Source organism: Chiloscyllium plagiosum, chromosome 9 (assembly GCF_004010195.1).
Source record: "Chiloscyllium plagiosum isolate BGI_BamShark_2017 chromosome 9, ASM401019v2, whole genome shotgun sequence".
In the NCBI taxonomy this organism is placed as follows: domain Eukaryota; kingdom Metazoa; phylum Chordata; class Chondrichthyes; order Orectolobiformes; family Hemiscylliidae; genus Chiloscyllium; species Chiloscyllium plagiosum.
Window position 1 is genome coordinate 8,133,349 of NC_057718.1, and position 11,281 is coordinate 8,144,629.

The following is an 11,281-nucleotide window of genomic DNA, read 5'->3' on the forward strand; positions in this document are numbered from 1 at the left end:
ATTCCTGTCAGGGTGAAAGGGAAGGCTGGTAGGTATAGGGAATTCTAGATGACTAAATAAATTGAGGGTTTGGTTAAGAAAAAGAAGGAAGCATATGTCAGGTATAGACAGGATAGATCGAGTGAATCCTTAGAAGAGTATAAAGGAAATAGGAGTATAATTAAGAGGGAAATCAGGAGGGCAAAAAGAAGACATGAGTTAGCTTTGGCAAATAGAATTAAGGAGAATCTAAAGGGTTTTTACAAATATATTAAGGACAAAAGGGTAACTAGGGAGAGAATAGGGCCCCTCAAAGGTCAGCAAGGCAGCCTTTGTGTGGAGCCGCAGAAAATGGGGGAGATACTAAATAAATATTTTACATCAATATTTACTGTGGAAAAGGATATGAAAACATAGACTGTAGGGAAATAGATGGTGACATCTTGCAAAATGTCCAGATTACAGAGGAGGAAGTGCTGGATGTCTTGAAATGGTTAAAAGTGGATAAATCCCCAGGACCTGATCAGGTGTACCCAAGAACTCTGTGGGAAGCTACAGAAGTGATTGCTGGGCCTCTTGCTGAGATATTTGTATCATCGATAGTCACAGGTGAGGTGCCGGAAGACTGGAGGTTGGCAAATGTGGTGCCACTGTTCAAGGAGAACAGTAAAGACAAGCCAGGGAACGATAGACCGGTGAGCCTGACCTCAGGCTCACTGGTCTATAGTTCCCTGGCTTGTCTTTACCGTCCTTCTTAAACAGTGGAACCATGTTTGCCAACTCCAGTCTTCCGGCACCTCATCAGTGACTATCGATGATACAAATATCTCAGCAAGTGGTGGTGATGGATTGTTTTTCAGACTGGCGGCCTGTGACCAGTGGAGTGCCACAAGGATCGGTGCTGGGCCCTCTACTTTTTGTCATTTACATAAATGATTTGGATGCGAGCATAAGAGGTACAGTTAGTAAGTTTGCAGATGACACCAAAATTGGAGGTGCAGTGGACAGTGAAGAGGGTTACCTCAGAGAACAACAGGATCTTGATCAGTTGGGCCAATAGACTGAGAAGTGGCAGATGGAGTTTAATTCAAATAAATGTGAGGTGCTGCACTTTAGGAAAGCAAATCTTAGCAGGACTTATACACTTAATGGTAAGGTCCTAGGGAGTTTTGCTGAACAAAGAGACCTTGCAGTGCAGGTTCATAGCTCCTTGAAAATGGAGTCGCAGATAGATAAGATAGTGAAGAAGGTGTTTGGTATGCTTTCCTTTATTGGTCAGAGTATTGAGTACAGGAGTTGGGAGGTCATGTTGTGGCTGTACAGGACATTGGTTAGGCTACTGTTGGAATATTGCGTGCAATTATGGTCTCCTTCCTATCAGAAAGGTTTTGTGAAACTTGAAAGGGTTCAGAAAAGATTTACAAGGATGTTGCCAGGGTTGGAGGATTTGAGCTATAGGTAGAGGCTGAACAGGCTGGGACTGTTTTCCCTGGAGCATCAGAGGCTGAGGGGTGACCTTATAGAGGTTTACAAAATTATGAGGGGCATGGATAGGATAAATAGGCAAAGTCTTTTCCCTGTGGTGGGGGAGTCCAGGACTAGAGGGCATAGGTTTAGGGTGAGAGGGGAAAGATATAAAAGAGACCGAAGGGGCAACTTTTTCACGCAGAGGGTGGTACGTGTATGGAATGAGCTGCCAGAGGAAGTGGTAGAGGCTGGTACAATTGCAACTTTTAAGAGGCATTTGGATGGGTATATGAATAGGAAGGGTTTGGAGGGATATGGGTCGGGCGCTGGCAGGTGGGATTAGATTGGGTTGGGATATCTGGTCGGCATGGACGGGTTGGACCGAAGGGTCTGTTTCCATGCTGTACATCTCTATGACTCTAAGTGGCACATGAGCTACCACATGGAGGTCATTTAGGAGTGAGGAAAACACAGCCTAAAACACAAAGACATTTTTACTGGCCTGGACTACACAAGGATGTAGTTGAATTTTGCCAGACGTGTCGTACATGTCAGCTAATGGGAAACCCACAGGCAGTAATAAAACCTGCATCTTTAATACCTCCTCCAGCATTTGAGGAACCTTTCACAAGGATCTTGATTGATTGCGTAGGTCCCCTACCTCAAATAAAAAGTGGGAATAAGTATTTATTAACAATAACGGATGTGTCGACTGGATTTCCAGAGGCAATCCCATTACGCAACATCACAGCTAAAAGGATTGTAGAAGAATTACTTAAACTTTTTTACTAGATATGGACTGCCAATAGAGATCCAGTCAGATTAAGGATCAAACTTCACATCCAACTATTCAAGGAGGTTATGGATAACTTGGGAATACAGCAATTCAAATCTACTGTGTACCATTTGGAATTGCAGGGAGCTCTAGAATGATGGCATCAAACACTAGAGACCATGTTGCGGGCTTCTGGTCAGGATTATCCAGATGACTGGGATAAGGGAATTCTGTTTGTACTTTTTGCAATCAGAGATGCACAAAATTCAATCCATTTGAATTAATTTTGGGGCATGAAGTAAGAGGATTGTTAAAACTGATTAAGGAGATATTAATAAGTCAGAATTCAGAGACCACCTATTTGGACTGTGTCAAATTTTGTAGAATGATTAAATAGAGCTGGAGAGTTGGCTAGACAGCATTTAAAAGTATCACAGCATACGATGAAACAGGAAGCAGATAAGAAATCACAAATTCACAATTTTGCAATTGGGGATAATGTATCCCCAATTCCAGTGACAGGTCAGCCTTTAAAAGCAAGGTTTAGTGGACCTTATCAAATCGAGAGGAAATTGAGTGAGGTGAACTACTTGATAAGGACTCCAGACAGGAAGAAATCTCACAGAGTGTGTCATGTGAATATGTTCAAAAGGTATTTTGATCGGGAAGGAAAGCAAGAGGAAAAGGTGTAAATGATTACAGCACAGAAGGAAAAACCAATCAAATTGGACAATGAGGAAGTTTGTCAAAAATTGGGATAAATTATTGAATTACCTTCCACAAGAAAATCAAAATGACCTGAAAGAGTTGTTACTATCACATGGGGAGATATGCAGAAATAAACTGGGAAGTACTAATTTAATTGTGCATGATGTAAATATAGAAGAAGCTGTTCCAATTAAGCAACATCCTTATAGGCATAATCCTCTAAAGTTGGTACAGGTTCAGAAGGGGATAGAGCGCATGCTCCAAGATGGCATAATCGAAGTGAGTTACAGTGACTGGAGCTCACCCATAGTCTTGGTGCCAAAGCCAGATGGTACCCAACAGTTATGTGTGGACTATCGCAAAGTCAACGTCATTACAAAGACTGATGCATATCCAATTCTACAGTTAAAAAAGTGTCAAAAAGTGGGACAAGCAACTTACATTTCTAAGTTGGATTTGCTCAGAGGCTATTGGCCAGTACCTCTGTCAGAGAGAGCAAAGGCAATTTCAGCTTTCATGATGCCGAATGGACTGTATCAGTTCAAGGTCATGCCATTTGGAATGAAAAACACTCCAGCCACATTTCAAAGACTGACTAAAAGGTCATTGCTGGATTACCCAAGTGTATGGTGTATATTGATGACCTGGTGATTTTCAGTCACTCATGGAAGCAACATTTACAGTGTTTATAGTATTTACAGTTCGCTCGACTTTGGAAGGCAGGCTTGGTGGTAAACCCAGCTAAAAGTGAATTTACAAAAGCCCTAGTCACCCTCCTGGGCCATGTTATTGGGCATGGACAAATGGACCCACAGAATATGAAAACAAAATTAATTGGGGAATTTCCCACATTGTCGACGAAAAACGCAGTACTACACTTCCTGAGGTTGAATGGATTTTACCGAAGGTTTGTGCCGAACTTTAGAGGTGTGGCTGCTCCACTCACTGAATTGTTAAAAAAGAGCAGGAGGTTTCAATGGACAGAGGACTGTCAAAAGGCATTTGACAGCCTAAACCCTGTGTTAACCACTGCTCCAGTATTAGGCACACCAGATTACATGAAGCCTTTTGAGGTGGCTATTGCTGCCAGTGATGTGGGTGTCAGTGCGGTGCTCCTGCAGGAGGATGACGAGGGGATAGGAAGACCCCTTGGGTATTTGTCCAGAAAGCTGAATGTTCACCAACAGAAATATTCAATGGTGGAGAAAGAGACTTCAAGCTTGGCATTGACGTTACAACATTTCAGTGTTTATCTTACCAGCAATGCATCTGATACAATCGTGTACACTGACCACAACCCATTGACATTTGTAGAAAAAGTTAAGGACAAAAATGCCAGCCTGGTTAGATGGAGCTTATTGTTCCAGCCATTCAATTTGACAATTGTACATGAGGCAGGTCGTGAAAACGTGATTGCCGATACGTTATCAAGACTCGAATGAGATATGGAGGTGTTTGGTGGTGGGTGTACCGTGGCCTGAATTTGCACATGGTTGTACATGTTTGCCTGTTCATAGTTAGTATAGTGTCCGTGTGTGTTTAGAAAACTAACCGGGTTTTTGAAGGGTTTTAAAAATGAAGCCATCTTTTGGTATTGATGGTTCATTTGTTTTTAAGGAGGGAGGTGTCACAAAGCTAGTCCTTTTTTTCCTAAAAGCTGTTCCTTGGCTCGAAGAGACTCTAACCTAAATTTTTTCCAGAGGGCTAATAAACCAGGCTGGGCTCCGATCAGTCTGGTTTGGTACAAAGATGAAAGGGATTTTGAGGGGCCTTTTGTTTATATGTAAAGAGATGTGACTTCAGGCCAAAGTGGTCATGTTTTAGAAGTGACCTATAGAATGAAAGGGGAGTAGTCAGCTCTCTAGCTGAGCTGAGCAGTTTAATTCAGTCCAGAACTGGTTGGGAGTTCAACAGTGAACTGTGTGGAAACTCTCTCTTCTGGCCTGTTAATTTCAACCTGTTAGCACCTGACCCTTTTTTGTGCTGTGTTTTAAAGAGGGTTTGCTTATTGGGACTGTTGTGTATATTCAAACAGCATACTTAAGTCTAGTTTGGATAGACTGAGTTCTGTAGGGGTTCTTTATTCTGTTCTTCATGTTTCATTATATAATGTTGTGAATAAAATTTTTTTTCTGTCAATCTCGCGAACCTAATCCGGGTAACTTTCACTGTATACTTACCGAAACAATTGCAAAGTTATAGTCTGGGGCTGCCTGCTTAAGAATGTTTTGAGTGGTCTGACCTCATCCATAATACTGTCACTTCAAAATCATGGACTAGTCAAGGATAATCAGCATGGGTTTTGTTAAGTGAAGGTCGTGCCTTACAAATTTGATTGAATGCTTTGTGGAAGTGACAAGAGGATTGCTGAGGGTGCTGCAGTGGATGTTGTCTACATGGATTTTAGTACAGCATTTGACAAGGTCCCACATGGAAGACTGGTCAAAATAGTAATAACCCAGTGGATACAGGGTAAGATGTTGTCTTAGTACGCGAAACAAAGTTGTCTTAGTACGCGAAACAAAGGGTAGTGGTCGATGGCTGCCCTTGTAAGTGGAAAGCTGTTTGTCGTGATGTTCCATGGGGCTCAGTGTTGGGACCTCTGCTGTTTTTTTATACATTAATGATTTGGACATGAACACAGGGTGCACAATCAAGAAATTTGCAGACAATACAAAAAAAATGACCATATAATGGATAGTGTAGAAGATAGTTATAAGCTCCAAAATGATACAGACGTATTGGTGGAGTGAGCAGGAAGGTGGCAGACGGTTTTCAACTCTGATAGGTATAAGGTAATGTATTTAATGAGGTCAAACAGTAAAAGGGTACACACAAAAAGAATGGGAATATACTGAGAGGGGGCGATGCGGTGAAAGATCTCGGTGTGCAAGTGCACAGGTCCCTAAAGGGAGCAGTACATGTAGATAAGATTGTAAAGAAGGCATATGGGATGCTCTCTGTCATTGGCAGAGGTATAGAATATAAAAGTAGGGATATAATGATGAAACTGTATAAGGCACTGGTGAGACCATAACTGGAGTGGCGTGTGCAGTTCTGGTCACCACATTACCGGAAAATCACAATTGCTCCGGACAGAGTGCAGAGAAGGTTTACTGGAATGTTGCCAGGGCTGGGGAATTGTAGCTACAAGAATAGATTGTAAAGATTGGGGTTGTTTTCTTTAGAATAGAGAAGGCTGAGGGGTGACATGATTGAAGTGTGCAAAATTGTGAGGGGTAGAGAAGAATAGGCAGGATGAACCTGTTTCCTTTGGTAGGGGGTTCAAAAAGCAGAGGTCAGAGATTCAAGTGAAGTGGCAGAAGGATTAGAGGGGACATGAGGAAAAGCTTTATTACGCAGAGAGTGGTGGGTGTCTGGAATTTGCTGACCGAGTTGGTGGGGGAGGCAGGGATACTGAACACGCTTTTAAGGTGACCTCTTATTCTTGTAAACTCTGATGAATATTGGCTCAACGTGATCAACGTTATTTCATAAGACGGACTGAGAAATGAGGTGTGATAGTCAGAAGATGGTAAGACAATCACAAATATATCCAGCAGGAAATTCAGGGGAAATGTCTTTCACCCAGAAAATAGTGGAAATGTGGAATTAGCTATTAGTAATAGTCAAGGTGAAAAGTGCAGTGATTGTAATGAGGTCAACCAGGTGAACCTCACAGTATATTTGTTCCCTGATTGGGGCTGTTAACCTTGTCCAATCAGGGAGGCCTGGCTGACAGACATGAACAGGAGGGTCCCTCCCCTTCACTGTTTTTGTGCCTTTCACTGTGTCTCACACCTGCACACACACACCATGGGTTTGGGGGAAAAAATAAGCACTACTGCACTTAGGTGGTGGTGTTAAAAAAAAAATTAGGGATTCACACAGCACTGCCCTTTGATGTAAAGGGCAGTGTTTGTCACTGGCCACTCGGGTGTTTTCCTATCTTCCTGGTGGTGGAATTTGAAAAAAAAATGAACAGGAGGGTGAGAGGTTCTGCTCACTCTGAGAGCTGGCTCTGAGGGAGCAGGATCAGTGTCAAGGACTCTCCACGTGTGAATAAAGGGTGACTTGGTGACGGGATACCAGCCTCTATGAAGTTATTTTTAAAAAGTATTGATACTTCTAAGCAGAAGCTAAAAAAAACACAGGTTGGAGAATAAAATGAAAGTATTTGGTGAGATGTGAAAGGATGGGAGGAGGCATGTGGAACACAGAACCTGGCATGAACTGGGCCAGTTGGGCTGCATGAACTGATGGCGTGCTGCAATGGTGCAGGATTGTGGCATCTCCTTCAGGCGAAGACCTCTTTTCTTATTGGATGCTTTGAGTATTCTCTCTTGTCCGAGTCAATATTCTTCCTTCCTTCATTTCAACACTGTTTCTGTAACTTTTGGGTGTGCGAGTTAGTTACCGCACTTAGAAGCTGAGTTGGTACTGCAGAGTAACCCATCCCGCATGCGTTTTGTTTCTGAGGGACAAAATGAGTGCTGAGTCCAAACAAGGTCTTGTCTTCTTATGGAGCAGATCAGACTGAAAGAGGACACAGGAGCGTGGGAGATTCAGGTGAAGAGAGCCAAACTGTACATTTCGACAAAGCTGGTCAGGAGGAGGTATGGCCATGCAGCAGTGAGCTTGAGATTATGAAGTCTTCAGGGAGTGAGAGCAAATAAAGACATGGGACTATTTCCTGCACTTCGAAGGTCTGAGAAAGAATCAATGGAGTCCTTTGATTTTGGAGGTAGGGGGTCAAGGAGCAGGAAGGCAATTTAATTCAAGGAAATGGTGGCATCCCAGACCTTACCAACCCTAACGTGGGTTCAGATCTGAATAGAAAGGCCTCTGCTCGTCCTTCCCACCCTCATTCAGTTCATGACCACCGAGAGCCAAGGGGAATGCTTGTTCTCAATCTCCCAGTCCCCCTCTCCCCATGACTGCCCATGCCCAGAAAACTAATGCCCCCACTGCCCATCCACAATGCATGCAATTGGCACCTTGGTCCCAATGATCATGGGTTGCCCTTCTAGCAACAGCCAAGGTCTTCTCTAGATTTCCACTTTTGATTTTGGGGAAAGGAATACCGTCCCATTGCCCTCTACCCAACTGGAGGAATTTATGGCTGGCTGTCCCTTGCAGGCGGCTCACCATCTTTTATGCAAGGCTGTGGGGGGAGGCAAGGTACCCAAGACAATCCAATAGCTCCGTACCACCCTACCAGTGAGTCAGCATGTGACTCTTACTTCCAATAAAGAGAGGGCACAGAGAACAGGAGGCAACCTGTACTCAATCAAAGGAAACACAAAAGACAAGTTCAGATGGTCATTGACCATAGCATGGTGAAAGAAGTGGAGTGCCAGAAAGCAAAGAGAAGCTGACATTTCCCAGAGTGCAACTGGGCTTGTGGTAACGTTCTACAGATGTCAGTAAAAATCAACCCTTGAACTCTCAAGCAAGTCACTTCGAAAATTCAGGGAGGACAATAGATGCCCGACTTATATCCCATGGAAAGAACTGAAACATAGGCATGACTGTGAAAGCTCGCCATATTAAAATATCTCCAATGTATTAAGTGGGCCATGAACCTTTGCAACATCACCTGTATTGCCTGCCTACTCAGCTACATTGCACTGGTAAGTAAAACATGGGATTGTGGGGCAGATAAATTGAGGCTGACTGTTAATATGATTACAGCATGTTGTGGGTAAACACGTATGAATCCATGCTGAGCATGTGCAAAAAGCATGATTTGTGCTGCTGGAAAATTGAGGCTGTTATTTCACTTTCGAGACATGGGTGTCATTGGCTGGGCCAGTCTGTAGTTAGCGATGGCTACAACTGAACGGCTCACTTAGCATTTTCAGAGGACAGTTAAAAGAGTCAGCCACATTGCTGTGGGTCTCTGGCATGACATGTAGGCCAAACCAGGTAAAGGTGGCAGATTTCCTTCCCTAAACAGCATTAGCAAACCAGGCAGGGTTTTCTGAGAATGGTTATCATTAGAATCTTTTGGATTTTCTTTTTGATTCCATTATCTGCCATGGTGGGATTTGAACCAGGTCACCAGAACATTACTTGGGTCTCTGGATTAATATTCTGGATTAGTGGTGCTGGAAGAGCACAGCAGTTTAGGCAGCATCCGAGGAGCAGTAAAATCGACGTTTCGGGCAAAAGCCCTTCATCAGGAATACAGGCAGAGAGCCTGAAGGGTGGAGAGATAAGTGAGAGGAGGTGGGGGAGGCCCAGGACCTCCATGTCCTCGGCAGAGTGGGAGGTGGAGTTGAAATGTTGGGCCACGGGGCGGTTTGGTTGATTGGTGTGGGTGTCTCGGAGATGTTCCCTAAAGCGCTCTGCTAGGAGGCGCCCAGTCTCCCCAATGTAGAGGAGACCGCATCGGGAGCAACGGATACAATAAATGATATTAGTGGATGTGCAGGTAAAACTTTGAGGGATGTGGAAGACTCCTTTAGGGCCTTGGATGGAGTTGAGGGAGGAGGTGTGGGCACAGGTTTTGCAATTCCTGCAGTGGCAGGGGAAGGTGCCACGACGGGAGGGTGGGTTGTAGGGGGGGGCGTGGACCTGACCAGGTAGTCACGGAGTGTAGGGGGGGGCGTGGACCTGACCAGGTAGTCACGGAGGGAAACGGTCTTTGCGGAAGACGAAAAGGGGTGGGGAGGGAAATATATCCCTGGTGGTGGGGTCTGTTTGGACTCCTGCCCACCTTCCGAGGACCTCTTCGCCCACCTCCAACACACTCATCCACCTGGATACCCCGCGCTGGCCTATTACCCGCCCTCGACCTCTTCATTTCCAACTGGTGCCGGGACATTAACCGCCTCAACCTGTCTACCCCCCTCCCCCACTCCAACCTCTCACCCTCACAACACGCAGCCCTCCAATCCCTCTGCTCCAATCCCGACCGCACCATCAAGCGAGCAGATAAAGGGGACGCAGTGGTAGTCTGGCGCACTGACCTCTACACCGCTGAAGCCAAACAGCAACTCGAGGACACCTCTTCCTACCGCCCCCTCGACCATGACCCCACCCCCCCATCACCAAACCATCATCTCCCAGACCATACAGAACCCCATCACCTCAGGAGATCTCCCACCCACAGCTTCCAACCTCATAGTCCGGGAACTCCGCACTTCCCAGTTCTACCTCCTTCCCAAGATCCACAAGCCTGACCACCCTGGCCGACCCATTGTCTCAGCATGCTCCTGCCCCACTGAACTCATCTCTACCTATCCCGACACTGTCCCATCGTCCCTAGTCCAGGAACTCCCCACATACATTCGAGACACCACCCACGCCCTCCACCTCCTCCAAGACTTTCGTTTTCCCGGCCCCCAAAGCCTCATCTTCACCATGGATATCCAATCCCTCTACACCTCCATCCGCCATGACCAGGGCCTCCAAGCCCTCCGTTTCTTCCTCTCCTGACGCCCCAACAGTACCCCTCCACCGACGCTCTCATTCGTTTGGCTGAACTGGTCCTCACCCTTAACAATTTCTCCTTCGAATCCTCCCACTTCCTCCAGACCAAAGGGGTAGCCATAGGCACCCTATGGGCCCCAGCTATGCCTGTCTCTTTGTTGGCTACATAGAACAGTTGATCCTCCGTAATTACACCGGCACCACTCCCCACCTCTTCCTCCGCTACATTGATGACTGCATTGGCGCCACCTCGTGCTCCCATGAGGAGGTTGAGCAATTTATCAACTTCACCAACACATTCCACCCAGACCTTAAATTTACCTGGACCATCTCTGACACCTCCCTCCCCTTCCTGGACCTCTCCATCTCCATCAGTGACGACCGACTTGACACTGACATTTTCTACAAACCCACCGACTCCCACAGCTACCTGGATTACACCTCTTCCCACCCTACCTCTTGCAAAAATGCCATCCCGTATCCCCAATTCCTCCGCCTCCGCCGTATCAACTCCCAGGAGGAGCGGTTCCACCATAAAACACACCAGATGGCCTCCTTCTTTAAAGACCGCAATTTCCCTTCCCACGTGGTTAAAGATGCCCTCCAACGCATCACGTCCACATCCCGCACCTCCGCCCTCAGACCCAACCCCTCCAACCGCAACAAGGACAGAACCCCCCTGGTGCTCACCTTCCACCCTACCAACCTTCGCATAAACCAAATCATCCGCCGACATTTCCGCCACCTCCAAACAGACCCCACCACCAGGGATATATTTCCCTCCCCACCCCTCTCCGCCTTCCGCAAAGACCGTTCCCTCCGTGACTACCTGGTCAGGTCCACGCCCCCCAACGAACCACCGTCCCGTCGTGGCACACTCCCTTGCCACTGCAGGAATTGCAAAACCTGCGCCCA